At 44.1% G+C, this 27,097-nt stretch overlaps 1 protein-coding gene and 1 long non-coding RNA gene across 12 annotated transcripts in view; one reads left to right on the top strand and one right to left on the bottom strand.

The window, feature by feature from the left end:
* Positions 1 to 27,097, top strand: part of ADGRB1 (adhesion G protein-coupled receptor B1) — a 292,967-nt gene that overhangs the window by 36,097 nt on the left and 229,773 nt on the right. The window lies entirely within an intron of this gene.
* Positions 2,339 to 7,072, bottom strand: LOC113974989. 2 transcript variants are annotated; one of them, XR_003536729.1, is made up of 3 exons: positions 6,988 to 7,072; positions 5,584 to 5,670; positions 2,339 to 2,768 (listed from the first exon to the last, which is right to left on the bottom strand). It is a non-coding gene; the product is annotated as an uncharacterized LOC113974989 (long non-coding RNA). The 2 variants fall into 2 exon arrangements; XR_003536728.1 differs by lacking the exon at positions 6,988 to 7,072 and adding an exon at positions 6,493 to 6,590.

Below are 27,097 nucleotides of genomic sequence, written 5' to 3'. Positions count from 1 at the left end.
CTAGATCTAGATTTGGGAAGAAGGGTTTTGGCAATGGATGGTGTCCAAGCATCAACTGTTCCTGAGCATGGCCAGGTGCTTTGGGCCTGTCTCCCTGTCATATCCTTGTGGAGGAAGACAAAGAACCTGGTGACAAGAGTTCCTTGGTCCCATAAGTCACATTTGCCACTCCTAATTACATAAGACATTGCCAAAATTCACACAGAATTCTCTCTTCTTCTCTATTAAAGAGTTTAGACTGGTTTTTTGTGCCTCAAAACCCAACAATACGTGGGTTTTTTTTCTAAAAACCCCAAATGGTTCTCAGAGATCAACCATGACTTGATGTTTATGTCAAATTTGCAAAGATGAGTTACTCCTACGAAACATTCAAGAGAAGCATCCAAATAACCAACTGGTGGGCAGTGTCTTCTACTGTGATGGATGAATTTTTAAGGGAGGAAAGAAGGAATTATGTAAACAATAGACAGGTTTTCCCTGTTATTAATTTAAAGGTGGTTATAACACAAACTGTGATAAAACAGATTTCAGAGGTGACCTTTGCTCTTGAAGGTGGGGAGTGTGAAGCGGTTCATCGAAAAGATCCCATCTGAAAAATTAATTTGACAGTGATGATCCAGCAAGTGCTACTGTAAATACAATTTTCTTGATTTTTAAAGAACCATTTGGTTTCCAGACACACAATTCAACACTGCGCCAACTGGCAGCTTTGGTGTTTAAAAATGGATTGTGTCGAGACAAGGTAATACCCAGAGGCAAATGTGCTGTTATGAAAGAGCTGTACAGGTTTATATTAGAGTCAAAAAAAGGGGTTTGTGACTGTCAGGAGGCAGGCAAAGGGCAAACTTGGATCTCATCAACACACTGAGAGTCTGCAGAAGTCAACTTCTGTCTTATGGCTACACGGGCTGACTTTCAAAACTGTGTGAGCTCGGAGGATGGACTCTCATGTTCTTTGTTTCCATTTTGTTCAGGCTGGATGGGGCTTTGACCAACTTGGGCTGCTGGAAGGTGTCCCTGCCCAAGGCAGGGAGTGGGAATGAGATGATCTTTAAGGTCCCTTCCTACCCAAACCATTCCATGATTCTGTGATCTCTGTTTTGGAGGTGTTCAGCATTCAAACAATTTTGATGAATTTAGAATGGGATAACTTCGGGGGGTGAAGAGATTTCCTAACCTATACCAGATAAAGGTGTTTTAAAGATGTTCCACGCTCCTTGCTGCTGGGCAGAGCAGAGAATAGAACCCCCAAGGCCTCACTACACAAACCCATTTAAAGCCAGGAGGGAACATGATGCTGTGCCATCTGTGTGGAGCGGAGCAGAGAGCAGAGAGCCTCACTCAGCAGTTTCTGAAACAGTCCCCTAACTCAGACTAAGCAGGAGAATTAGACCCAGTCCAATTTAACATTTCCCAATGACAGAGAAGCATCTGCCCCTCCTGTGATTAGTTACCACAGTTTAGAAGACACACACACACAAAGAGATTTTATGTCCATTCTGAATGTCTATTTCTGCTCCATATCATGAGCACCCCACCCTTCCCTTCCCTTCCCTTCCCTTCCCTTCCCTTCCCTTCCCAAACCTTCCCTTCCCTTCCCAAACCTTCCCTTCCCTTCCCTTCCCAAACCTTCCCTTCCCAAACCTTCCCTTCCCAAACCTTCCCAAACCTTCCCTTTATCCTTGTAGCACTGATGGAAAGGGTGGGTGAACCCCTCATCTGGTAGATGTGCCAGCCAGGTTGATAGAGAGGCTGGATATAACCTGATTCCTGGGATCATCTGTTCAAACCCCATCTATCTTCCTGCTCTTCTTGCAGGGCTACTGGAAATATCCATGTTCTCTCTTTTCTTTGTTTTTCTAGTAGAGACAAAACCACCTTCATTCCTTCTCTCCTTGGCCCCTTTCCAGCCACCTCCAGTTCTTCCTTGCATCCTAGGTCCACTATTCCTTTTCTTGGACAGCAAAAAAGTGAGTTTTTTTTCATTTTCAGTGCCATTTTTTGCCTCCACAAATGAACATCAGGGAAGAAAAAGGGGAAGTATTACCTGCTTCACCTGGATAGCCAGGCTGTAAGTGTTGGCCAGCCTGTTTCATGGCCTGGGAGGCTCTAAAAAAAGACTTAAGAGAGATTTCTGGATGTGTTGTACAGTCATTTACAATCCCTGAAGATGAGAGTCAATGGTTTAGATGATCTTTACCAGATTTATGTGCCAGCCTTTGCCCTCAGTTTTTCCTCTTTAAAAACAGCCCATCCACTCATTTCCTTCTATATTTGTATATTTTGATAAACTCAAGGGTTCTGTGGCCATTCATTGGACTGGCTGCCAGAACCTCCTTTCTTCCAACTGCTTCCTCGGGGGGGTTTTGGTTCCTAAAAAGGGAAAGACCATCATCTTCCCGTTGTGCCTTTTCCTGAGAGGAGCCCTCCCTGCAACACACAACAGGACACACCCACCCCACGTGGCATTGTAGTCATGAAGGGCAAAGAACACCTGATCTCCACCCACTACAGCAAGGAGAAGTTGTGCAGAGAGCAAGCTTGACGCTGGGAGAACGTGAACCTTGTTAATTAAAATGTCAGTGACTCAAATCCCCTTAAGGTGAGAGAGAGAGCGAGCTGCATTTTTTATTACCATTGCTGTTAATGATACAGTCAGCTGGTACCTTGTAAAGGCAGAAAGCACATTTACCTTGACAGGCTCTGCCCACTCTGAAAACTTCCTCTGTGCCTCATGTATGACTCTTCCAGAGAATCGTGGAATAAGGCTAGAAATGGAGAGAAAGTAAAAAAAAAAAAAAAAAAAAAAGGCAGTGCTTTCAATTTTTCCATCCTGTTTAGCTAAAGGAGAGGACATGGCCTCAAGCTGAGCCAGGGGAGGTTCAGTTGGACATCAGGAAGAATTTCTTCATGAAAAGGGTGTTTAAGTATTGGAAGGGGCTGCCCAGGGAGGTGGTGGAGTCCCCACCCCTGGAGGTGTTCAAGAATGACTGGATGTGGCACTCAGTGCTCTGGGCTGGGGGACAAGGTGGGGATGGGCCACAGGTTGGACTGGATGATCTTGGAGGTCTTTCCCAACTTTAATGATTCTGTGATTATTCTCCAAATCTTGAACATGATATTGGAAATTAACATCAAGCTCATAGGAGAGGAGGAACAGCCCAGAACAGGGGTACATGGATAACGAGGAGGAAATGGAGTTGGAGCCAAGGAAGAGAAGTAAAGCTGGGAAAAGGCAAAGGTTACTGTTTCAGGATGGGTTCAAAAAGGGTGATGTGTGTCTTATGACTTGAGTGTTCTGCTGAAAAACCTTCATCAGCTCTCACACAATTGGAAGTATCAACTACTCTGCCCTATTTTGCCAACTGTGATATTGTAAACCTGCCCTTCTTCTCTTTAGAGAGGGTGGAGAAAAGAACTGTAAAAGGAAGGTCTTTAAAAAGTATAAAGGAAGGGCTTGAGAGACATGGCTAAAACTGTACCCCATGTCCTCATGTACTTTGCAAATCTATAGGGCCACCTCCATGGCTTATTTAGAGCAACAGGCTCAGTGAAATGGAGCTAATGAGAGCGCTTTGCTTCTGCTTTGCCAAAGACTAGCAGTGAACAGTGTGACCATGGTTTCCACGGTTTTTCTAGGGCAGAAAACACTCAGGCTTTCTCATTCCAGCTTGGTGGCATAACCAGGAGGTGACACTTCTTTCACAGCTACTTAAGCACCTGCAAGATCTCACTGTAGCACTAAGCATGAGCTTCAAGAGCTGCAGCGAATGCAAATGCAGCTCCAAGTTAATGGGCCTGTTCTGGTCCTGAAGTACAAAATATTTCAGTCAGGACAGTGTCTATGAGTCAGGCTCCAGTGGTTCTGATTCCACCTGGGAGCAGTTCCCACAAAGGCCAGCCAAGTCATTAACAGTCTATGGCTAATTGCCTGTTGTAAGAATGGCATAAAGCACCTTTGCTTTGAGATGAGCTCAGCTTGAGCGGTGCTGCTGGCTCCAAATGTGGTGGGTTTAGCCAGGATTTATCTGCTGTCTTGGTGTTGTTATTTGTGGCAATTCTGCTCAAGATGAACCAGGAAATGCTCTGCTTAAAAACCTCATCTTTCCATGACCTGTGCTCCTGGTGAGGAAGATCACGAGATCCAGACGTCCAACTGTCCCGGCAGCCTCTGCACGTGTTTGCTGTTGCAGCTTTGAACGTGCAAGGTTTCCATGAGCACTGTCTCACATTTCTGGGGGATGAGGTTGTCTTTGGCTGTGTCAAATTGTGACTCAGCAGGTTGTAGTAGCACATTTTTATTGTTGCAAGAGAGGAGGGATCAACCCTGAGCTGCAGAGATGAGTGTAAGGAGTAGAGCAAATGCCGTACGGGAAAGAAAAGGTTGAGCAGGAGAAAGACCCTGAGGTTGTGTTGAGGAACAAGAGGGAATTTTTAGGGGTTAAAACAATTGCAGAATTGTTTCTACCTAAGAAACATTTTCAGAATTGCTCCTATCTAAATCTATCTGAGAACATTTCTGCATTGGCACAGCTGTAAGGAAACAGTCCTGGACAGATCATGTCACACTTTGGGAGCATCTCAGGCATGTCAGCATGTCCTACCCAGGCAAATATAAACTGATTACAAGGATAAATTATTCCTGGGCTCAGCCAGTTCCCTGCTCTGGGCTGTGTCCATGGACATGTTGGATGGTCAGTGCCATCTTGAATGGGGTTTTGAGCGATCTGGTCTAATGAAGGTCTAATGAATGTCATGGCAGAGGGTTTGGAATTAGATGGTCTTTAAGGTCCCCTCCAACCCAAACCATTCTATGGTTCCATGCACCTTCCATTGAAATTTAGTGGGATTATTATTAACTCCGGTAATCGTGGGGAAAAGTCTGCATGTCATATTTATTATATTTTATAGTGAAGAGCACTGCCAGGCTCCTTTGTACTCCAAAGGAGAAGAGGTAATCTTGTCAAAACCCTAAAAATCTAAGTTTTTTTATTAATATTTGCTCACATTTAAAAAAAACAAACCAAAACAAAAACAAAACAAAAAACCTCACAACACAAAACAAACAAACAAAAAAAAAAATAAAAAAACCAAAACACCAGCAGATATCTAACTATTCTGATTTCTTAATCTCTATTATTAACCTCTCACACACTAGACATGCTCAGTGCATGGGACATTAATCCTTTCTGCTGAGTGACCCATGCTTGAGGAAACTGCTGCTGTATGAATAAATAGTAATAAGCACACTGAATATTTCATTGGCAGGAAGAACAGATTCTGGAAGGGAGGAGAATTAACATGTGTTGATTTTTACCCTCACGTAAGAGTGTTTCTGACAGCAGGACTGTCGTGCACTGCCCAAGAAGGAACAGGAGCAGCAATTTGTGACTGCTCTGACTGATATCACCAACCAGTGTGGCATCCAAATGGCTCTTCTTGCTTTTTGTAATGAACGTGACATTGAAAAAAATAATTATATTCACCAAAGAAAAAAGAAGCGCAGAAGTGAAAATAACGAATAATAGTCATGAAATCCTAATCTCTCAGTAGGCAAAAATACAAATTGTATTGGATCATTACCCGAAGTGGACCACTCCCTAGGGATTCACATTACAGTGTGGACAGACAAAACATTGAAAAATGAATACTTGGGTAGTTTTTCCTGGCCTGGAATGAATAAAAAAAATTAAATTGTTGCCACAGGTCTTGTCCTTTTGGTGTCCTCTGGTTTATATGCATGATTTGGTCTGATACCAGAGCATCAACAGGAGTCTCTTCATTAAAAGTTTGTCCAAAAAATGTCTGGAGATATTCTGAGAGGAGGGAGAGGCAGCCTGTGGTGGCTGCAATGCTACTGGGATAACACTTCTCTGTGACAGAGTAACAGAGCCTATTTTCCTGCCCCTGAATCACAGCTTGCTCTGGGACAGATGCACATTCCCTGCAGCAGCACAGGAACCTCTGTAGAAAGCCACTGCTGTTTCTGGACTGCTGCCTCATCTTCCTGCTGGAGAGTTCCTCTCCTGGCCTTTTAAATGGCTGTGCTCTCTGTTCCTCTCCCTGGGGGTTGGTTTTTGATGGATAGCACTGACATGTGCACGGATGTGGACTTCCCGCTGAGTTGATGGGTGACAGTTTTTGGGGTTTGGGTTACACCCAGAGTACTTTGCTTAGGAGGCTGTCAGATTAGTATTAACTGTCAGACAAATGATGGAGCTCTTTGTGTAATGATCCTGACAGCATTTCTCTGGCTGTCACCACAGAGATGACTCCAGGACATACAAAGCAATCAAATCCCTTGTCTCCACGATGTGTGTAAACACCGTCAGCTCTTCCCCCTGTACCAGAAGAACTGAATTAGACCTTTGGACTCTCTGAATTGAGAAGAGGAGTGAAGAAGAGCGAGGTCCAAGATCAACCATCTGGAAAGAGGAACAAGAGGCCAGAGCACCACAATAGTTCTGACTTGTACAAATTACTGCTTTATACCTGATACTCTCCTTTTCTGCCCAAGACCTCCTTAAGGGGTGAAATGCCTTATGTGTCTGTTGCAGGGCTTTGTTTGGGAAGAATCCTCCTCCCTCCCCAGCCCCCCGAATGACTCAATAATTACTTTAACTGATTCAAGGCTCCCCCTCAACCTCCAACCGCCCCCCTCTCCACCATTCAACTTTAACACAAGACCACACTGTTTCTCAGTTTCCAATGAGCCCAAAGCTATTCAGGCCCCTTGTTCCTCTCTGAAAGGAGCTGACAGAGCTGCTTTTGTGCAGAGGCAATTTTGGATTTAATTGGAGACCTACTGGGGGCAGGGCCGGGGGGGGGTGGGGGAGGGAATGGGGTCACTGGGTCAGTGTTTTGGAAAGATCAACTCAAGAGAGAGCCCAAGGAGAAAAATCAGTGGGGGTTAGATGTTTGGAGAGAGGTTTTGTGTGGGGCTGTGTAAGGGTAGTGCTCCCCACCTTCCAGAAACGATCATGATACCTGTGTGGGAGCAGAAGGCAAACAGGGTCAGGCCTGGGGCAGGTGGCTTTAATGGCCATTTTGAATCTGTAATGACAGATCCCAGGGTGCTTTCTGCAGGGATCACAGAATAATTCAGGCCGTGGTTGAAGGAGGTCTGATGTAGCAAAGGTCACTTGCTGCAGTCCATCCCCTTAGGTCAGGCATTCATCATGCACATTAAAGGAGCTCAGCTAACTTCCCTTCTCCAGCTCTACATCCTTCCCTGGAGATAAGTTCAGCTTCAGCCCTCTCTGTACCACTTTTGGGGCACAGTTCATGCCAGCACTGTGACTGCACCACGAGAAGGGAAGACCTTTTTTTTTCTAGTGAGGCAAATGGAAAGTCACACCAGGCTTTGAACCAGCACAGTCTTGCTGTGCAAGGGGACCACAGAACATCATCCACATGAAAAATGGGGCTAAGTGAGGCAGCATAAAAACAGTGGGATTCTCTCACTTCATTGCTCATCTTCTTTTTGGATGGTCCCACTTTCTCACCTGACAAAAAATATATAAATTAAACTGGAAAGATTTGTATTGATTATGCTGCAGAAAAGCCAATATAATCCTGGCAGAGCTAGACCACAGTCCAACAGAGATTCAGTAAAGCTATTTATGCAAAAAAAAGACCTTTTTTTGTTGTCAAAAGCCAGATGGACATGGCTTGAGATACAATAGGTAAGGCTGCTTTGAGTGGCTTAAAAAATTCTCCCTTCCCACCCCTGCCCACAGCACATTGAGGTCACCTCCCCTCATCTGTTACCAGTCCCAGCCCCTACTTCTCCAGCAAAGTGATGGCTCTCCATTTGCTGATCTAACTTCATTTTTAAAATGACTGAAAGCACCAAGAGAGGTGGGACCATCTCCTATTAAACTGCTCCAGGTTGGTGACAAGCGTGGAGCTGACAGTGCCCTTGTACAGCTCGGAGACAGACACCTGCTGGGAGCGTGTGCTGGGGGGGTGATGCATAATTTAGTGGTAAAACAGCAATCTTGCTATTATCCTGATGATGCACTTCAAATCCTGACATCTCCTGCCAGCTGCTCCAGGGAGGAGCAGGCTGGCACTGCTGAAGGGGGGTGACCAAGAGGAGCTCCTGGTTTTTGTGGGGGTGTGGGGAGGTGACCTCAGCTGAGTGAACAGAGACAGAGTGAAAAGCTGTTCAGTCAAGGCTGCTACACCCCTGAGAGTTACGTTTCCACCCGGCATCACAACTTTTCTCTGCTTCTTTCTCCTACGAGCCTCTGGCTGCATGTCCCTCTGGGATGTCTTTGCTGCCAGTTCACATCATCCCTATGGACCACAGATCCAGGTTTCCTCTAGGGAAACAGGGAGAGGTGTTTAAAGATGTCAGAGACCTATTGGGTTACATTTTTATCAGCAGTTCACCAGCCCTGCTCTGGCAGCATTAGACAGGTTGAAGCAACACAGAGTTCAAGCAGCCTTTGCTCTATTCCCACTACCTACTTGAAAACAAACAAGGCTGACATTTATAAGGCTTTATAAAGCCTGGGTTTAGCATTAGATCTGCTCTCAGATCCCTATTGTATTCCTCTCCTTGACATCTACTTGGTCTCAAACTGCTTGTTTCCAGGATGGCAGCAGACAGGTGGCCTTCGCATGTCAGAGACAATGGTGGTTTGGAGGGGGTAGAAAACATCTTCTCTGCCCAGAGGTTGCCCAGAAAAGCTGTGGATGCCCCATCATGGAAGTGTTCAAGGCCAGGTTGAACGGGGTTTTGAGCAACCTGGTCTAGTGGAAGGTGTCCCTGCCCATGGCAGGGCTTGGAATGAGATGATCTTTAAGGTCCCTTCCAACCCAAACCACTCATTCTATGATTCTCTCCCCCCTCAGCTTGAAGAAAAACACATTTTTATACATTTCTGCTCCCAGGGGATTTAAGGATACTGCTCAAGCCCAGGAAGCTGCAGTATTTTAAGCACCACTCTGTGATGTTGGTTGCAAGAAAACAGGAGTGGCCTATGTCAGTCTTTTCTATGTTGGTATCTTTACTGAAAATCCCTTTGGAGCACCATTCTGGGCTGGGATTGAAAATAGAACCATAGAATGATTTGGGTGGGAAGGGACCTTCAAGATCACCTTGTTCCAACCCCCTTCCATGGGCAGGGACACCTTCCACTAGACCAGGTTGCTCAGAGCCTCTTCCCACACGGCCTTGGACACTTCCAGGGATGGGGAGCCCACAACATCTCTGGGTAATCTGCCCAGGAAGATGGCAGTAGGAAAGACTTGCCAGACCAGGGATGTATGTCTGGAAACTCCTGCTAATCCATCATGTCTTGGTAGCTGTGAGACTTCCTCGTGCTACTTCAGGCTGAGGGTGCTGATAGTTAATAGCCCAGTACAGCCACATCACACGTGAAGAATTCCATGTGCCTGCTCAAGGCTGGATGCAGCAGAGGAGAGCAAAGAAGTCTGTCCACCTCCATCCCCAGCCCCACAGAGAGAGCAGTTACTGCCAGCTGGGCTCTTCGTGCTTCACAAAAATCAGTGATGGTCCAACGCTGCCCAGACTCGAAAAGCTCATATGTCCAGTGGCTTTGGATGGGGAGCAAGGGAAGAAGGTCAGGATGGCATTCCTTTCTCCAAAACTTCCTCACTCAAGACTGTCTCTATAAACAAATGAAACTTTGTTAGTTGCCTGCAAGGGAATGAAGAGAAGCAGCAATGCTGATCCAAATTACATATTGCATGATCAATTATATATTGAACTCTCCTAAAATGGTTTTGTTTCAAGAGAAAAAATTCTGCTGTTAATGAACCAAATGATCACCTGGATTTTCAAGGCTAGGACGTACCACCAGTTTATATATCTCTACCAAGAGTAGGGACTGTCACAGAAAGTATAATTAATGTACCTTTAGCACTGTGAAGGTGTTTGCTGCTCTATATATACCTCCCAAATAAGAGTCCAGGTACACCAAAGCACGACCCCATCATCTCAACTAATATTATCTCACTCAGATGCTGAGTTCTAATGTCCAGACATAAGTATGAACAATCACCAGGGCTACAACTGCTATTTCCCAGCACTGCTCCATCAGTATTTAATCCGCTGCTTTATAGAGCACTGTAGGAGATCCCCAGAAAGGAAAACAGCTGCAGCCAAGTTCTGCTCCAAAAAGTATTTTCAATTGAGAGGCCTATTAATCCAGGCAATAGGCATTAAATGACGTAACAGAGAAGCTGGAGGGCTGATATGCCCTTCTACCCAGGGTAGGAAAAATTCCTTTTTATGCCTGGGATAGTTGTTGTAAAAGAGAGCCCTACAGGAGTCTGAGAAATTTGTTCCAGGATTATTATTTCTCCTTCTTGAAGCAGCAGCTGCTGGCTTTCTTTTTTTACCCTAAACCAGTATAATGTATTTCTATGCATATATAAACATATTTATATATGCATATTTGCATATATATTTACATATAAAATGCATATTTGTGTATTTATTAATATATGTAACTATATGTATTTATATGTAGATATATTTATACCACAGTGTATTTAATTTCTTTGGTTGTTGCAATGATTGTTTAGCAATCCACAGGAGTGATTCTTGGGGTTGTCTTGTGAAGGGCCAGGAGTTGGACTTTGATGGTTTTTGGAGGTCCCTTTCAACTCAGGATATTCTGTGATTCTGTTATTCTGTGAGATGAGATGACAGTCAGTGCAAAACGAGCCTGCAGCTGTATTCCCTGAATTTCCAGCCATTTCCATTCAGACTCTTTCATTCTTTGAGCTTGCAAAGAGAGACACATCCTCCAAAGAAAGGTTGGGAGGCTCTCCAAGAAAAATTGTTGGCTTAATCAGCAGCAAGCTACAAGTCACTTTTGGGATCCTTGTGTGACCCTGAAAAACTTGTGCTGTGTCTCTGTGCCTGAAGTCCAAGTCTGGAACGCGGACAAAACAGCTCTGACTAGTTTCCTGAAGAGGTGGTAAACACTCATTTTTGGCTTGCATTTTCTAATCTTATATCCCTGTATATCGGGTTTTTCTTTTTGCACCTCTATCTCTCCAGCAAGTGAAACCTGAGATGAGGTGTTTGGTGTCTCCCACAACGACAAGATTTAGAATCCCGCTGGGTATGTTATGTACTGATTTTTTCCTGCTTTCCTTTGGTCCTCTCCTGTCTTTGAAGAGGCTGAGTAGGTGAGCTGGGATGATATCAGTGTTTGTCAGGTAATAATTATCAGGTCATATCAGAAAGCTGTTCTCACCATGATGTGTTGGCAGGGTGATAACACAACCTGTTCACCCAACTTGGAATCACAGAATAGTTTGGATTGGACCAGATGACCTTTAAAGGTCATGAAAAGGGATATCTCCAAGTAGATCAGGCTGTTCAGAGCCTCATCAAATCTGGTCATGAATGTTTCCAGGGATGGGGAATCTACCAGCAATCTCTCAGCAAACCTCATCCAATATTTCACCATCGCCACTGTAAAAAAGTCTTTCCTTATGTCTAGTCTGAATCTTCCCTCTTTTAGTTTAAAACCACCACCCCTTGTCCTATCATCACAGGCCCTACTAAAAAATATCTCTCCATCTTTCTTACAAGCCATCTTTAGGTACTGAAAGGCTGCAATAAGGTCTTCTTGAAGCCTCTTCTCCAGGCTGAACAGCCCCAGCTCTCTCAGCCATCCGACCATTTCCATGGCCTCCTCTGGACCCTTTCCAACAGGTCCATGTCCCTCCTATGCTGAGGATCCCATAGGTAGACACAGTGCTCCAGATGAGGGTCTCATCAGAGTGGAGTAGAGGAGAATCTCAAAAGCCCAGGGTACAGTTGACCTTCAGGGCTGTGAGTGCCCACTGATGGGTCCTGTCCCACTTTTCATCCAGCAGTGTCCCTCTGTCCTTCCCCACAAGGCTGCTCTCCATCCCTCCATCTCCCAGCCTGTATGGATACCAGGGCATGACCTGACCTCTGTGCAGGTCCTTGCACTTGGCCTTTAAAACACAAAATGTTAGGCCTCAGTCTTTGGAGAGCTTGTGTTTATGACCTCATTTTCTTCTGGGATCCCAATCCCTGAAAGCTCTAATGCTAAGTCCATATGAGCACATTCACTGATTGGTTTTTGGAAATAGAAGCAGCGGATGAGAAATATTTCCCTATTTGGCTTGTTGTCCTTCTGCAGTCTATGGCATGGGAGGCTTGGAAAGTTATTTTTGACTCTATATAATGGATACTTCACACAGGAGATGAATTCAGTACTTGTATAAAATAAGAAGATAAATAACAGCAACAAACACCAGAAAGCTGAAATAATAAACCATCTGACTGGACTGGCTGGTCTGCAACTTGTTTTTCTTTCCTCAGAATGGAAGTACAATCTTGTCTCCTCCAGCTCCACACTCCCTTCCCTTTCCTTCCAGACATGTTGATTCTTCTGCATTCAGAAATTCATTCCTGTTGCCTGAAGTTGTTTTTATTTGTTTGCCTTAAGTGACTGCATCACCTGACAACTTCCTTTCATCACCTGCCAATTCCTTTTACAGACCTGTCCTTTAATTGCTGCTTAGACTTCTGATGAGCTTTTGGTGTAACCACTGCTTGGCTCCCAGTCCACCCGAAACCCAGGGGCTTTAACAGCACAGCACGACAAGAATATTATTTGTGAAGGTGTTTCTGATCCCATGTTATGAATGAACATAACACAAAGAGTTGTGGTCATTCCCCACCCTGCTGAAAGGAATTAAAACTGCAATTTTTCAGGAGAAATGCTGTTCCCAGTCACATCTCCCAGCTCACAGTGGGTCTGGCCAAGAAAGTAATGGATGTCAGTCAGGACTTTTTCCACTTACCAGGCACCTGTCCATGGATGCTATTCCTTCAAATTTTAGCTGTATTGGAAGGCCTTTTCTAAAGCAGCTCCTCCAGTTCCTCACTAGTTTGTTCCTTTGAGTTTTTGGTCACTGCAAACGAACTCTGATACGTGTTTCTGTCTAACATGCTGGCCAGTATCTCCTGAATTGGTCAAATATCAAGTATTCACTGCCTGTTCTCCAGTAAAATGCCAGCTGAAATTGCGTTATTATTTCTTTCTGGAGAAATTCTTGGTTATTTCTTTCAAATGTCCAGAAATAACACCATTTTTGCCAGGGTAGTTGTTTCTGTGACCCATGTGGAGAATCAGTGGAGTGGTATCCACCCTTCATCTGATGAATCATGTAGGACTCTTCGTTATCTCTGTTTTCTAGGTTACTGCTGACTACTTGGGAAGCATAAAAAACTTTCTATGGAAGTTATGTTTTTATGAAAGTTATGTTTTTATGGAAGTACCCACCTTGAAAAAAGATGATGTTAGGAAATTGGGTGCCTAATGTCCATATCCATTGGTTTCAGACCCTGAGATTTCCAAGCAAGGGCTGAAAGAGATCTACAGCTCTCACACATGCACGGATATTGATATAATCAGACTCTTTAAATCAGCAGTTTTCCAAGATATTAGTGTACCTACCACTGTGCAGCATCATTAGCTGGGAGATGAAAAGGAGAGAAAAGCTCTCTGGCTGTTGGCCAAACTTTAGTCTAAGCTTTGGTATGTAAACCATAATTGAAGGACTTAAAAAAAGTGAATATCTGCTGGTGAAACTTGGTCCATCCCGGTTCAATGTACTGAGACAAGCAAGAAAGGCCTGAAACTCCTCTTCTTAACAAGTGTGGAGGTTGGGCTCAGGAATCTTCTCAAAGCAGGTTGGTTGGATAGCCGGGGCTGGAGATATTGAAAACATACTACACACAGACTATATGTGACTCACCTTGTGCCAATTAACACTGGTCCACATCTCTGATGTTCTAACACCAGAACATTTTAGTGTTTTGGGACTCTCACATGGCTCATGGAATACTGTGAAATCCATGGATTTATGATAAAGTCCTCTACCATTTATTAATCACTTTGGAAGTGTTGGACGGGGCTTGGAGTAACCTGGTCTAGTGGAAGGTATCCCTGCTTGTGGCAGGGAGTTGGAATAAGATGATCTTTAAGGACCCTTCCAAACCAAACCACTCAGTGATTTTCTGACTCTGTGAAGTTTTCCAAGGCCAGTCCTGCTGCAGTTTAGCGCCATGAATCCCACTTAGGTGCCTGGCACATTTTCCAACTCTTTCCTCCCAAAAGTCAGTATTCTCCCTTCCAAGGCCATGCAGAATTGCTACAGATCACAGCTCCTGATAAAATCTTAATGGTTGGAACTTTTGGCCTGTGAGATGAGCCAGGATAACTGCATTTCAGGTGCCTCACTGTTCTCCTGGAATTTCTTTGAGCGTGTTTTCTTCCCAGGCTCTCCTCTCAGGGCACAGCTTTTCAGCTGCCAGTCATGTAAAAAACAGTGTCAGTCCAAACTTCTGTGTTCTAGACCAAATTTGAGCATGTAAATTTTATATTTTCCTTGCCTGAGAATCTGAGTCACCTTTCTGAGCTTTGTCCTTCACTGTGCTTGGGTTAAACTGAGTTTTATGTCTGGTTATCACTTGAAGTCAAGACAGAGTTTTGATTGCTGCATCTTTTATTAGCAAGAGATGCAGAGGTGCCTTTGCAGATTCACTATTCATCTCTAGCACTTTTGCTATTTTGAAAGGATCCTCTGATTTTACAAGCAGAGTTAAATCTCCATCTTAATACACGGGGTGTGAGGCTAAGAAAGAACCCAACAAGTTTTCCAATTCAGTCTCATCACTAAGGAAAGTCAACCAAAAATATAAATAAACCACAACATGGTGTTTGGTTTGTTTCTTTTCATGATGGGATGTGGACTAATGACTCAACAATAAAGCTGATCATCCAGGTCCCATGATTTTCCTTCTATCTCTGCTGCTAAGGCATAAGCAAGTCACCTTGTTCCCTTGGTATTGCTTAATGTAAAGGGTTAATATTTCTGCCTCTTGGATGTGCTGTGCAGGTATGTTGTGACAGAAGAAGCCTCCCTGCAAGTAATGACTCTTGGTTAAGCCAGGTAGATGCAACCAGAAAACATGGTGTGAATTTTTAAACAAATTATAGGATTTGTGTGTGTTCACAGGTGTTCACAGGGACAACTTCACATGAAGTCAATAAACAGTGTGTCCTGTGTAGGTTTTCATACTGCTGCGATACTTCTCATTTACACAACCAGTTTCATTTTTAGTTAAAAATATCCCACACCAACAGGGAACCCCAAAATTTATGGATAAGGAAGATGAGATAATGTTAAAAAAAAGGAGATTTGAAATTAGATTCAATGCAAAAAGCTGTCAGAGGTCTCCTGGGTCTTGACAAGCTTTGAACCTCTTGATTTAGTTTGTATTAGTTTTCAAAGACACACTATGACAGCCAAAAGTTCAGGAACAATGTAATGTCTAAGGCCATCACCATTCAGGAGGTAATAAAGAGGAGGATCCCACCAGCCTTAAAATCCAGGACTCTGCAAATGGCTGATACTTGTGAGTCACTTAAGAATAATGTGTCCTGCAGGAATAGCTCAGATAGACAGGGACACACCAGCAAACCATAGAGCACCTTATGGATGATAAAGTATAATAATTCAAGGCTCATTACAAAAGGAACCTGTATGGAAATAATCTCAGTTAAAAGCAGAATAAAAGAACAAAGGAATCAGCAAGTACCCAGAAGGGTCATGTAGGGCACCCTCCCTTGATATGATTAAACAGACGAATAAGTGAATAAGTAATAATCTAATCATAAAAGGGGCCAGGCAAACTCAGCATTAAACTACCAGACTAGGCAAGTTTTTCATTTGTGACCAAATGACCTCATATTTTTTCCATCTGCTTCTATTAGGCAGAGTCGTTTCTTCCATCAGTGCAGTGGTGAAAAAATTTCTCCAACCGTTCTAGGGAAAGAGGAATAAATGGTTACTTCTGGGAAGGAAGAGGGAGAAATTAATTTCCTGACACATTCTTTCCTAAAATCAGTGAGAATTTTGCTTTTAATTTCAGGGGTCTGTTGGGGGAAGACCGAGGCATGGACAGAATAGGGTTGATCTGTGATGGAAAGGAATAGCCACTTTGTTGGTGAGTCACAGGGAACAGCATTTGGAATGAGACTGGGAAGTATCTCCTGACTCTGCAGAACAGGCAGAGCCTCAACCAGATGTTCATGAGGATGACCCAGGATCAAACACTGGCTCATCTGGAGCCCGTGTCAACAACGTACCCACCTCAAATCTTCCCTATATCCATGCTCTGGATATAGGTTGCACCACTCCCTTCCTGTGTCCAGTGTTCTGAGTCTTGTCTTGGTGGCACTGTGGTCCCTTCCAACCTCACCCATTCTGTGACTCTGTGACTTTGCAGACCCACTCAGCACTCACATCTGGGTGAGATTGGTGTGATCCTGCTCCCTCCTGCAGAGCTTCTCATGTGAGACTTTAAAGCATCACTTAAGACACTCTGAGGAAGGCTCAATGCCCCACAGTGCATTTTTTCATAGACAAAGCAGCCAAGGCACAGAACTGACCTACCCAAGAGCATCCAGTAAGCCACAAACCTGAGAATCAGGAACAGTCTCTGATCTTCTGCCTCTCAACACAGTTTCCGAACCATTATCTTTTTTTGAAGAGGAAAAAAATCATCTTATTCACATTTCTTTGGTCACCCTGTTTCTGCTGGTAGGGGGTGAGACTAGTTTTTTACTCACTGGGTCTGCATGTGTCCAAAATACAAAAGGTGATGGGTACTCATCTCAAATTTTATGGCACAGCTCCAACAGTTCCCAGAGCTCCTGAGGGATATTTTGACTCTCTTTTGAGCACAGTCCCTCACACTGCAGCAGGATGATGTCCACTGGTGTCCTCCAAAAACAAGCTCTCTGGAGATGAAACCAGGCAGATATTGAACGGAAGGTCTGGCAGAGTCTCCTCCAATGCCTCTGAATCAGCAGTTCTAAATTTTGAATAGGAGAGATGGGCCAAAATTACATGTTCTCTCCAAATAGTGTCTCCTGTTGGCACTGCTGGTAACAGAGCATTAAGTTTTTCTGGGAGGGTGTTTTTCTTCTGAGCTCTGTTACGACTTCGTGAGTTCCAAGTTTAGATTAGGACACTGCTAATGTTGAAGAATAAATCAATAAATGAGATTTTTTTTTTCTTCAATCTGCAGAAAAGTTCACAGCACTTCTGCAGGTCTCCTCCAAAAGCTGTGGTGGTAGAAAGGTGCCCATGGAAGTGGGAATTTGTGATTTCTCGATCTTCTTGAAGCTCAGAAGACTAATGGCAATCCTAATACTGCTCCCTTGTACTCAAAGCATTTGAAATGTGTTGTTCAGCACAAGAAGTTTGTCCCAGGGTACAAATTTTGTTCCATGCAAATATCTGTTGCAAAGACTGAGTTGGTGAATTTGGTACCGTGTCGCTTGGCAGGAGGAAAGCACCACACAGAGGCCGTTCAAACAGTCATTTATTTACAGGATAATTGCTGGTTATTAACTAGTTAATTAATAAAGATTAGATGCACTGGTGGGGGAGAGGAACTCGAGATTAAAAAAGTTTGGCAGCAGTGGTAGGTGGTGTATTATAAAGGTTTGTAAATGTGTGGAAGAAGAAGAGGAAATTAAGTCAAATTGATCATGGGGGAACAAAGGAGTAAGATAAGTAGGGACAGTCTTAGCAGGACAGCTCAGGGCTTAAAAAAGGAAATAAGACAATACCTTCTAACCAGCTCCAGCTGGTGAATCAGAGCAGTGCCTCACCTTGCAGGTTGCAAGTGGAATATGAATTGGGTTTCCCATCCCCAGGGCTAATTGTAGGCAAGCAGATGCTCAGCTGAGTTGAGAGATTAAATCAGCATGAACCAATCCACAGTGTGTGGAGGAGAGACTTTTTAGACTGCTCACAATAACTGGACTTTTCTCTCCTGGAGTTCTCTCTGCCCCAGGATCACAAAGCATTACATAAACCACAGTTGGCTAAGTTTTTTTATAAGGTTTTCCTTTCTTATTTGAAGGAGTGGGTAAGGGTTATTAGCTTTGTTCCACCGATGAGGAAACCAAGGCACAGAGAAGTCAATATACCTCTACCCACAAATCCCACTGAGAGCATCCCCTGGCTGCTGAGAGCCGTGCAACGGATTCTGGGAGACCAGCCAAGGCAGCCAAGTGCCAGGATCAGTGACTCACATTGTCTTGGGGGGGGGGAGAGGGATGATTTACACCAGTGCAGTTCAAGCAATCAGGGCTGGGCTGGGCTCCTGCCATCAATGCAGATGCACCAGTGCACTGGACCCACCACTCCTCCCAAAGACAGAGGCTGGGGAAAGAACCAGGCATGAAATCAAACCCAGGCCTTGAAACCACCATCATCCCCTGCTCGTAAAGCCAAAGTGATTCAGCTCTTTGGTGAGCTAAATCACTTTTAGGAGGCTGCTATCATTCTCTCCTGACTGTTTGAAGGCTTGCCTTCTTGTACCACTCTTCCTGCCTCTGTGCCTCCACTACAGTTGGTATTAAAACCAGTAGTAAATCTTGTGTAAGTGCTGATTGCTGGAGTTAAAGCCCTTCATACTTTTAGCAGGGGCTCACATAAGGCTGAGCAGAATGCAGATGTTTTATCCCAGGACAGCATCCAGCTCTGGAGTCCCCAGCACAGGAACGACACGGACCTGTCGCAGTGAGTCCAGAGGGCTCCAACAGTTCCCAAAGCTCCTGAGGGATATTTTGACTCTCTTTTGAGCACAGTCCCTCACACTGCAGCAGCATGATGTCCACTGGTGTCCTCAAAACAAGCTGTCTGGGGATGAAACCAAGTGGATATTGAAAGGGAGGTCTGGCAGAGTCTCCTCCAATGCCTCTGAATCAGCAGTTCTAAATTCTGAATAGGAGAGATGGGCCAAAATTACATGTTCTCTCCAAATAGTGTCTCCTGTTGGCACTGCTAGAAACAGAGCATTGGGCTTTTCTGGGAGGGTGTTTTTCTTCTGAGCTCTGTTATGACTTGGTGAGCTCAAAGTTTAGAGTGGGAAACTGCTGATGTGGAAGAATAAATACATAAATGAGATTTTTTTTTTTTCTGTCTACAGAAAAGTACAATAAAGAGAGACAGAACACTTGTTTACTGTAGCGGTATAGGAGGAATTGTGACAAAGAAAGGAAATAAAATGGTTTTCTGGATTTACAGGACAAAAGAAGATGTTGGCTTAGATGGCAGTGCTGGATATCCAAATCAGACATGGCAGAGCTTTTCCTAGAGAGATGGGTAATGACGCACTGGGCTGCGGGGGTTGGGAAGCTTCTAAAAGCAAATTGGAAGGTCATTATCAGGAATGATTTCTGCAAGGTGAAACACCTCTAGAGATAGGAAGTTCACTGACTTATAGAATCATAGAACAGTTTGGGTTGGGAGGGACCCCAAGGATCATCTAGTTTGAACCCTCTTGCCATTGGCAGGGACACCTTCCACCAGCCCAGGTTGCTCCAAGCCCATCCAACCTAGCCTTGGACACTTCCAGGGATGGGGCAGCCACAGCTTCTTGGGGAAATGTGTTCCAGGGCCTCACCACTCTCACAAGGAACAATGTTTTCCCAATATCTAATCTAAATCTACCCTCCTTCAGCTTAAAGCCATTCCCCCTTGTCCTATCACTGCACACTTGTCAGAAGCCCCTCTCCAGATGGTCTAGGTAGGTCTGGAGATGGAGTAGATCTTTCCCTGTGTTGTTTATAATTCAATGTTCTTCAGCTCTGGGTTGTTTAAGGACCTGAGAAGTTTCTGGCCAACTCTCTAGTTCCTAAAATAACATCCCTACATTATAGATGCTTCTTTTGGACAAACCTTTACTAAGCTTCTGTGATTTTATCACAGCCAAGGAGCTCATTTTGGTCAATCAGTCCATATCATTCCTCAAAAAATGGTTTCCCACTTCCATGTGCTTTCCCCCTGCACTGCAAATTTTTAGCAAGGGTATTAAACAAAAGGGAAAAAAAAAAAGAGTCCCTTGAACAAGCTGTTGAACAGCTGAGTCTGAGGCAATCACATTACATGTCGGGTTCATTTATTTTCTAGGTAAAATGTTTCTTAGAGGGTTTGTTTTCTGGCATGTGCATTTTTCCAGCATAAACTCCAGGTGTTGATTGGTTATTGATTTCCAGGGAGCAAGCAATTTCCTGAAATAGCCCCTTGCTTGTCCTAGACCCTCTACAGAGGGAAGAAAAGACTAATAAAGGTGATTCTTTAGTGGGGGGGGTGTTATAATTGGTCTTCATTACCAGTTCATCGACTGGTTTGTTAGATCATTAATCGCCCCTGGCTTTGATCTGGGTCATTAACTAACAAACTTGTCATTAGCTGCTGGAAAATGACCAGCTCCTTTTTTTAGGATTATTGCACTGAGCAATGGCTGCTGTTGAGTCCCGGAGGGTGTGAGACAGGACTCTCCAGAGCACTCTTTGCTTGGTTCATTGGTGGTGTATGAACATCCAGACAGGTTGTTTCTTTTTCAGGGATCAAAAGCTATCTAGGATGCTGGCATAGGGGTTTTTCTTTGTTTTGCTTTGTTTCTTCACTAGAAACATAGAATTGCTGAGGTTGGAAATGACCTTTAGGATCATCGAGTCCAACCTTTAACGCAGCGCTGTCGAGGCCACCTCTAAACCATGTCCCCAAACACCACATCTCCAAGTCTTTTAAATCCCTTTAGGGATGGTGACTCAACCACTCTCCTGGGCAGCCTCTTCCAGTGCTTGACAACCCTTTCTGTGAAGAAACTTTTCCTAATATCCAATCCAGACCTCCCCTGGAGCAACTTGTGGCCATTTCCTCTTATCCTGTTGCTTGTTATGCGGAAAAAGAGACCAACCTCTACCTCACTACAACCTTCTGTCAGGGAGTTGTAGAGAATGATAAGATCTCCCTTGAGCCTCCTTTTCTCCAGGCTAAACAATACCAGTTCCCTCAGATGCTCCTGATAAAACTTTTGCTCCAGACCCTTCCCCATCCTTGTTGCCCTGAATTGCTAAACAGAGGCATCATCTGACTGTAAGAAAGGAAACTCTCCCTCTGCTTCCTTCTTAACAAATAATGAGTCACTTTGAAATCACATTTCTTGGTTGATAGGATTGAGTTTTGCGGGTTTATACCTGCAGAAGGTCTTTGCTTGGAAGTTTATTTTCGTGCCTGAGAAAGGTGTGGGACTGAAAACTGTGGAGATTAAAACACACAGTAAAAGCAAAAAGAAGCTGGACTCCTTCCATCTTTCCTCAGTAGTGTCTCTCAAACCACATCTCAGATGGCAGAGGAGAAATCTCTCAGTTTTACTGAGAAATATCACCAATAGGGTTGTTAGTATTTGTTTCCCTTAGATTTCCTACATGCAAACACCAACCTGGCTAGAAATTCAGGAAGGACCCCAAAATCCATCAAGGAGCCATGAGAAGGATATTTCCTTTTCTCATGATTGATCCAAAGAGAAACTTACTTTTTTTCAACATTGGTCCAAACAGGAATCAAGCCAGTCCTCTAGAAATGAAACTCCCCATTTTTCATTCCAAGCTGCCCTGAGCCAACTTCCCACCATGGCACTTCTCCAGGACACAGAGGAGTTGAGCTGTTCTATCTCAGCTTTCCCAAGAAAGCAGATCTTGCTGTAAATAGGTTCTCTCAGAATGAAAACCTGGATCTTTCCAGCACTGCATAAGTAACTCCCTTTATTTCTGGTAAAGCTGGGTTCTTGAGGAGAACCTAGTCAACAAGCAAAATTAAATGGAATTCATGGAGGCTCCTGTATTAAAAGTGTTTGTTTCATTTTACAAACACTATTGATGGAAAATTCTGTTCCAGCTCAAGATCTGGGAATTCAATCCCACTGTCACCCAGGACCCACTGCCTGCCCCCATTCCCTGTCTTCACCCCCTTCTCTCCTCCCCAGGAATTCAATCCTGTCAACATCCTACTGCCAGCAAGGGAGATGTGGAGATGAGGAATACATCATTTTCAGAGTTTTGTGTCTCCAGGACAAATTGCAACGCTCCAAGTCATGTTCTTATGAACTCCATAATAATAATAATAGTAACATCCAGTAGGAAGGGAAGGAGGGCTGTGTCTGCACGCAGCAGACGCTGCAACACAATCCCTTTCTGCAGAGTGTCATCTGTGCTAATGCGTCCCAAAAAAAGCTTCAGATCCGATTACAGGCTGTCAGGAGAAATGCAAGGAAACTCCCTGGAAGAGAAGTGCTCGGGGCTGCAGCCTCTCAGAGTTCATCAGCCAGGCAATGAGTCGAGGCTGATCTGTGCTTCAGCTGGGAGCCCAGAGAGGCAGCAGGAAAAGCGGGGCTGATGTTTGGGCAGGTGATGTTTTTTTCTTCAGTTATTCACAGCTTCATCCCCTTGCCTTATTTCCCAGCCTGCCTTGAGTGTTTTCATATGAAAAATCCACAGTCCTTTAGTTCACTGAAGGTAAGCTGGATGTTTCAGAGGGGTAATGATGAGCAAACACAACGGATGCTGTTTCCAGTTTTAGCACCCTTGAGGTCTTACAGGAAGTTTCTAATTGATTTCTTGCCCCAGTTCTTAGAAGAATGTTGGGTCCCTTTAGATTAGCAGGTAATTATCTCATAGATTCCACTTGACCACTTTTGATGTTACCAGAGATTCAGGGATGTCTCAATAGGAGAAGCCTCAGCTCACCAGAAGACCCAGCTCAGGACACTTGGGAAGGTCTGGTCATCAGGAAGAGCTGAGGTCTCTTCTTCCAGAATCAGCCTTGCTGTGATTTCTGAAACCAACTACCCACACTCTTGGAAAAAGCTCACTCCCTGCAGAGGGACTCCAGGAAGGCTCATGGCACTGAGTCCTCAGTGTTAACCATGTGTTGAAGGGAAAGAAATTCCACTGATATTTCTCAGTGGATCTATTCTCCACCCATTCTCCCAGTCCTTCTTCAAGTAGATCCAATCAAACGACTTTTCCCTCCCAGAGAAGAAAATTGCCTTCTGATTTTTTTTCTCCAGTTTCTGTGAGCAGTCCTCCCAAATCTCTTCTCTCCCACCAGCCATTCTTTGATTTCCTCTTCTGAAGGTTTGTTTTCAGCTTTTGCCATGTCCTGACAGCACAAATGAGTCCCAGGGATCCACAGGGATCATCCTTTACATATCTTTCTCTACACAAATGTAGCATTTTGGGTGTTGACATGCAAGATTCCCCCTTCTTTAGCTACCATGTCCCTAAAATATGGATGCTTTCATCTCTGGATGAAACTCTGGATCATCTCTGATGATCTCTCGAGATGGGCTAGTAAGTCCCAATTTTACTTTAGTTTTAAATGTGCCATTCTTTGTTATTCAGAGAATCCTTTGCCATTTCCCCAGTCTTTCTTCAAGTGGATCCAACCAAATGACTTTTCCCTCTCAGCGAAGAAAATTGTCTTCTGATTTTTTTCTCCAGTTTCGGTGAGCAGTCCTCCCAAATCTCCTCTCTCCCACCAAACAGTCTTTGATTTCCTCTTCTGAAGGTTTGTTTTCAGCTTTTACCATGTCCTGACAGCACAAATGAGTCCAGGGATCCACAGGGATCACCCTTTACAGATCTTTCCCTACATAAATGTAGTGTTTGGGATGCAGGACTACCCCTTCTTTAGCTACCCTAAAATATGGATGTTTTCATCTCTGGAGATGGGCCAGTAAGTTTCAATTTTAACCTGGAGTTTTAGATGTTCCATTCCTTGCCACTCAGAGAATTTTCTGCCAATAGCAGGCGTTGTATCTGTTTAGCTGCATTTATCTGTATCCATGCACAGGTTTGCGCAGCCACAAATCCCTGGAGTATTAAAGGATCCAGACTTTTCTCAGCTGATAATTTATTGAAGCAGCATCTCAGCATAACGCCAGGCCTTGTACAGTTATTGGTTCTGGCAGGGTTTGCTTCGTAATAATAACTTGGTCTGCTTTCTATTGAACCAGAATGGAATTGACTGGAGGACAGTGGTGTATTTTCTGGGAGCACAGTCTCACACTCCGAGGATCCCAGAGCACTCAATAAAGAAATGAGTTAGACTGGGGAAGGAAACAGAAGTGCCAGCTCAGCTGGGCTTGTGCTTTACACATTTGGGAGTTTGGGTTTATTTTGCTTCGATTTTTTTTAACGTGCCAGTGCTAAGTTTCTCTCTGCGTGTTTTTGTGCTGAGGTGCCACGGGAGCATAGACCTCTTGGATAAGGATTCCCACCTGAGCTGGGCAGGATGATCCCATCTATGCTGTTTTCCCTGCAGGGTGTGCATCAGTTTTCCTCCCTCCCCACTTTTTCTAGTGCTGCAATGCAGTGTCAGCGTTGGTTGCAAGCCCAAGCCCTAGCACAGAGTCTGACTCTGCCACAGCCTCCTGGCTCTGGGGAGCAGCAGGAAAACACTTGGCCCCTCTCTCGAAGCTGCTGCAGTCTCCCTGCATGCTCCAGGAGGGAAAGGAGGGATGGAGCTGCAAGGAGGGTGAAGGGCTCTTTTGCTTTGTGTGCCCATAGTGTTACTGCTGGGCAAGGTGAGAAAGAGCAAAAGTCAAAACCAGATCCTCTGCCAGGGTCTCCTGTGAAGTTTCTTGGCATCTCCCCCCCAACAAAATAACCCTCAGAACAAAAAATCTCCAATTCTTTGGCTGGATTTTCTCATAGTCAAGAGGAACCCTGTTTTTCCAGAGGATCTGGGTGAATCTGGTGCTTGTGGAGTATGGCCTCTCCACCCCAAACTTCTGCTTTGAGCCTTGGCCCAAAATTAGACCATTTTACAGAAAGAAATCCAAGCAAGACACCAGGTTTGAGTACCTCTGCAGTGGCAGGCACTGGGCCATGACTCTGAGCTCATCCCTGTGCCACTGTGCTTGCTTCCAGGTTTCTCTGGCACGGTGTGAAAATTCCTAAACCATTCCCAGATCTGGAGACACAGCTCAGTGGCTCCAGACTGAGAGAGGCTTTGAGATGAGCAGTCTGTGATCTGATTTGGAATTTATGAGACATGGGATCTCACCAGAGATCCTTTCTGAATGTGGGGACCAGGCTGGAGACTTTGTCAAATGCTGATCCAGCCTCACTGGCTCAATCCATCTCTTGGGATCATCCCTTACCTTGCAACACCTCTGCTCTCCAGGAGAGATGGGAATTTCAAAGGCTGGCTGTGCCTTTGAACACAAAAGCTCCATAACATCCATGCTGGATGAGACCAATGGTCCATGGAGCTCACACCAACAGCACAGAATCACGGAATCATTTAGGTTGGAAAAGACCTCTCAGATCATCAAGTCCAACACTTCCAGGTCCACCACTAAACCATGTCCCCAGACACCACATTTACAGGTTTTTAAATACTTCCAGGGATGACGATTCCACCACTTCTTTGGGCAGATGCCCATGAGATGAATAAAGCAAAAAGGAGTAAGTACAAAGTAATCCTACCTTTGATGCACACTCCTGACATCCAGCAGTCGCTGATATAAGGATTATTAATTTTCTCTGATTCGGAACTGCCTGAAAAAAACCCACATTCCATAACCATGAACCAATTGTGCCTCTGTGAATCAATTTAATCCCTCTTGGGACCCACCAGAACATTTGGTCTCTGGGGTTTGCCAGGGGAATGAGTCACAGCGTTCAACTGTTGTTCCTTGTTCAGGATGTGTCTCCAGTCCATCCCCAACCCACCCCTCCTGTTGGGTTTTGGGTTTTTTTGGGGGGGGTTGTGATAATGGCAGGTGAGAACTTCATGGTCAACCTGATTTCAGCTGGGCCTGGGTCATACCCTCATGAAAGTAATGAACAACAGGAAGAACCTCGTGAGAAACTGCACAAAGTGGCTTGATTGTCCAGTACAGGAGATGAACTGGCAATGAAAATTCCATTTTTCCATGTAAACATTAAGACAAAAAAGGAAAAATCAAAGGTAAAGGAGTTCTGTTGAATTGCTTGTTGCCATGGCTACTGTATCATCCAGAGTATCCAGGAGCCACACACAGGATTTCATTCCTTTTCCAACTTTTTCATTCAGTTTGATTTTATTTTTTTTAATGAATAGGAAATAAGAGGGGAAATGCAGGAAGGGAGGACACCAATTGCTCTTCCCAATGCTTTAAGTACAAAAATGCTTTGAAGCTGATGATGAGATAATTGTCTGGTGTTACCTGTGAGGTCTCCTAGACCTTTCTTGTTTCTGAGACAAGTAACTTAACTCTCTTTAGAGCTTCTGTGGAACAACATCTTCCATTATCAATGACTTTGGAGGGACCCAGGGGTGTTCATGGCATTGCATCTTGAGGAAGGTGGGATCAGCATGGATAACCCTCTTTCTCGTGCTCTCTGGGTAGGCAACTGTCCTGAATCAAGTGGTATTTTGGGGACAGAATGTAGAATTAAATAGAATAATATTCCTTTTCCACTCTAAACACTGTAGCATTTCCAAATACACTCCGTAAAAGCTGACAGGATTCCAAACTGAGGGTAAGGACCCATCTTCTGGCATCTCATCTTTCCATTCAATGTTTTTTTTCACATTCTTTGAGTGCCAATGATTTTGGAGTTACTAGAGCCATGAAGAATTTGGGAGGGCTACTCAGCAATGTTGCATCTTTATTGTTAATTTTCCAACACTAATCCAGGTTTATGTTGAAATAATTGATCAATGATGAAACCTCTTCTCATGGGAGGCTGTGCAATATTACACAATAATACAATCTTTTAAAATTATGAGAACAGTGTCTCACTAATCTGATTGCTATTGGCCAAGCCAAATAACAGAAAAAGTGTAATTACAGTAGAATTATATTGCAATTAAAATGTAATTACACTGTGTTTTTTTTTTCCTCAATCAATAATTATTTCTGTTGATATAATAAGAACATTAACTGCATGAGTGAGTGGTTTGTGTGAGCTCTCTGGTGTCCCTGTGCTACCTGAATTGAATATACAGCATTGCAATGACATTTACAGTATTTATTCTCAGCCACACCATTCACCATCCAGTCACTTATTTTCCAAAACACGAGGAGGTGTGTGCATGTGTGTGTCCACATATGTAAAGCACTAACACATGCAATAAGTCCTATAATTACCAATTATGTTATTACATTATCATACAATTAAATTGCAATACTAATATATATTGTAAT

This window comes from Neopelma chrysocephalum, unplaced genomic scaffold, assembly GCF_003984885.1.
Source record: "Neopelma chrysocephalum unplaced genomic scaffold, ASM398488v2 Primary Assembly neopelma1_129, whole genome shotgun sequence".
NCBI lineage: Eukaryota > Metazoa > Chordata > Aves > Passeriformes > Pipridae > Neopelma > Neopelma chrysocephalum.
The sequence above is the reverse complement of the archived record's forward strand: the minus strand, read 5'-3'. Positions and strand labels throughout refer to the sequence as shown.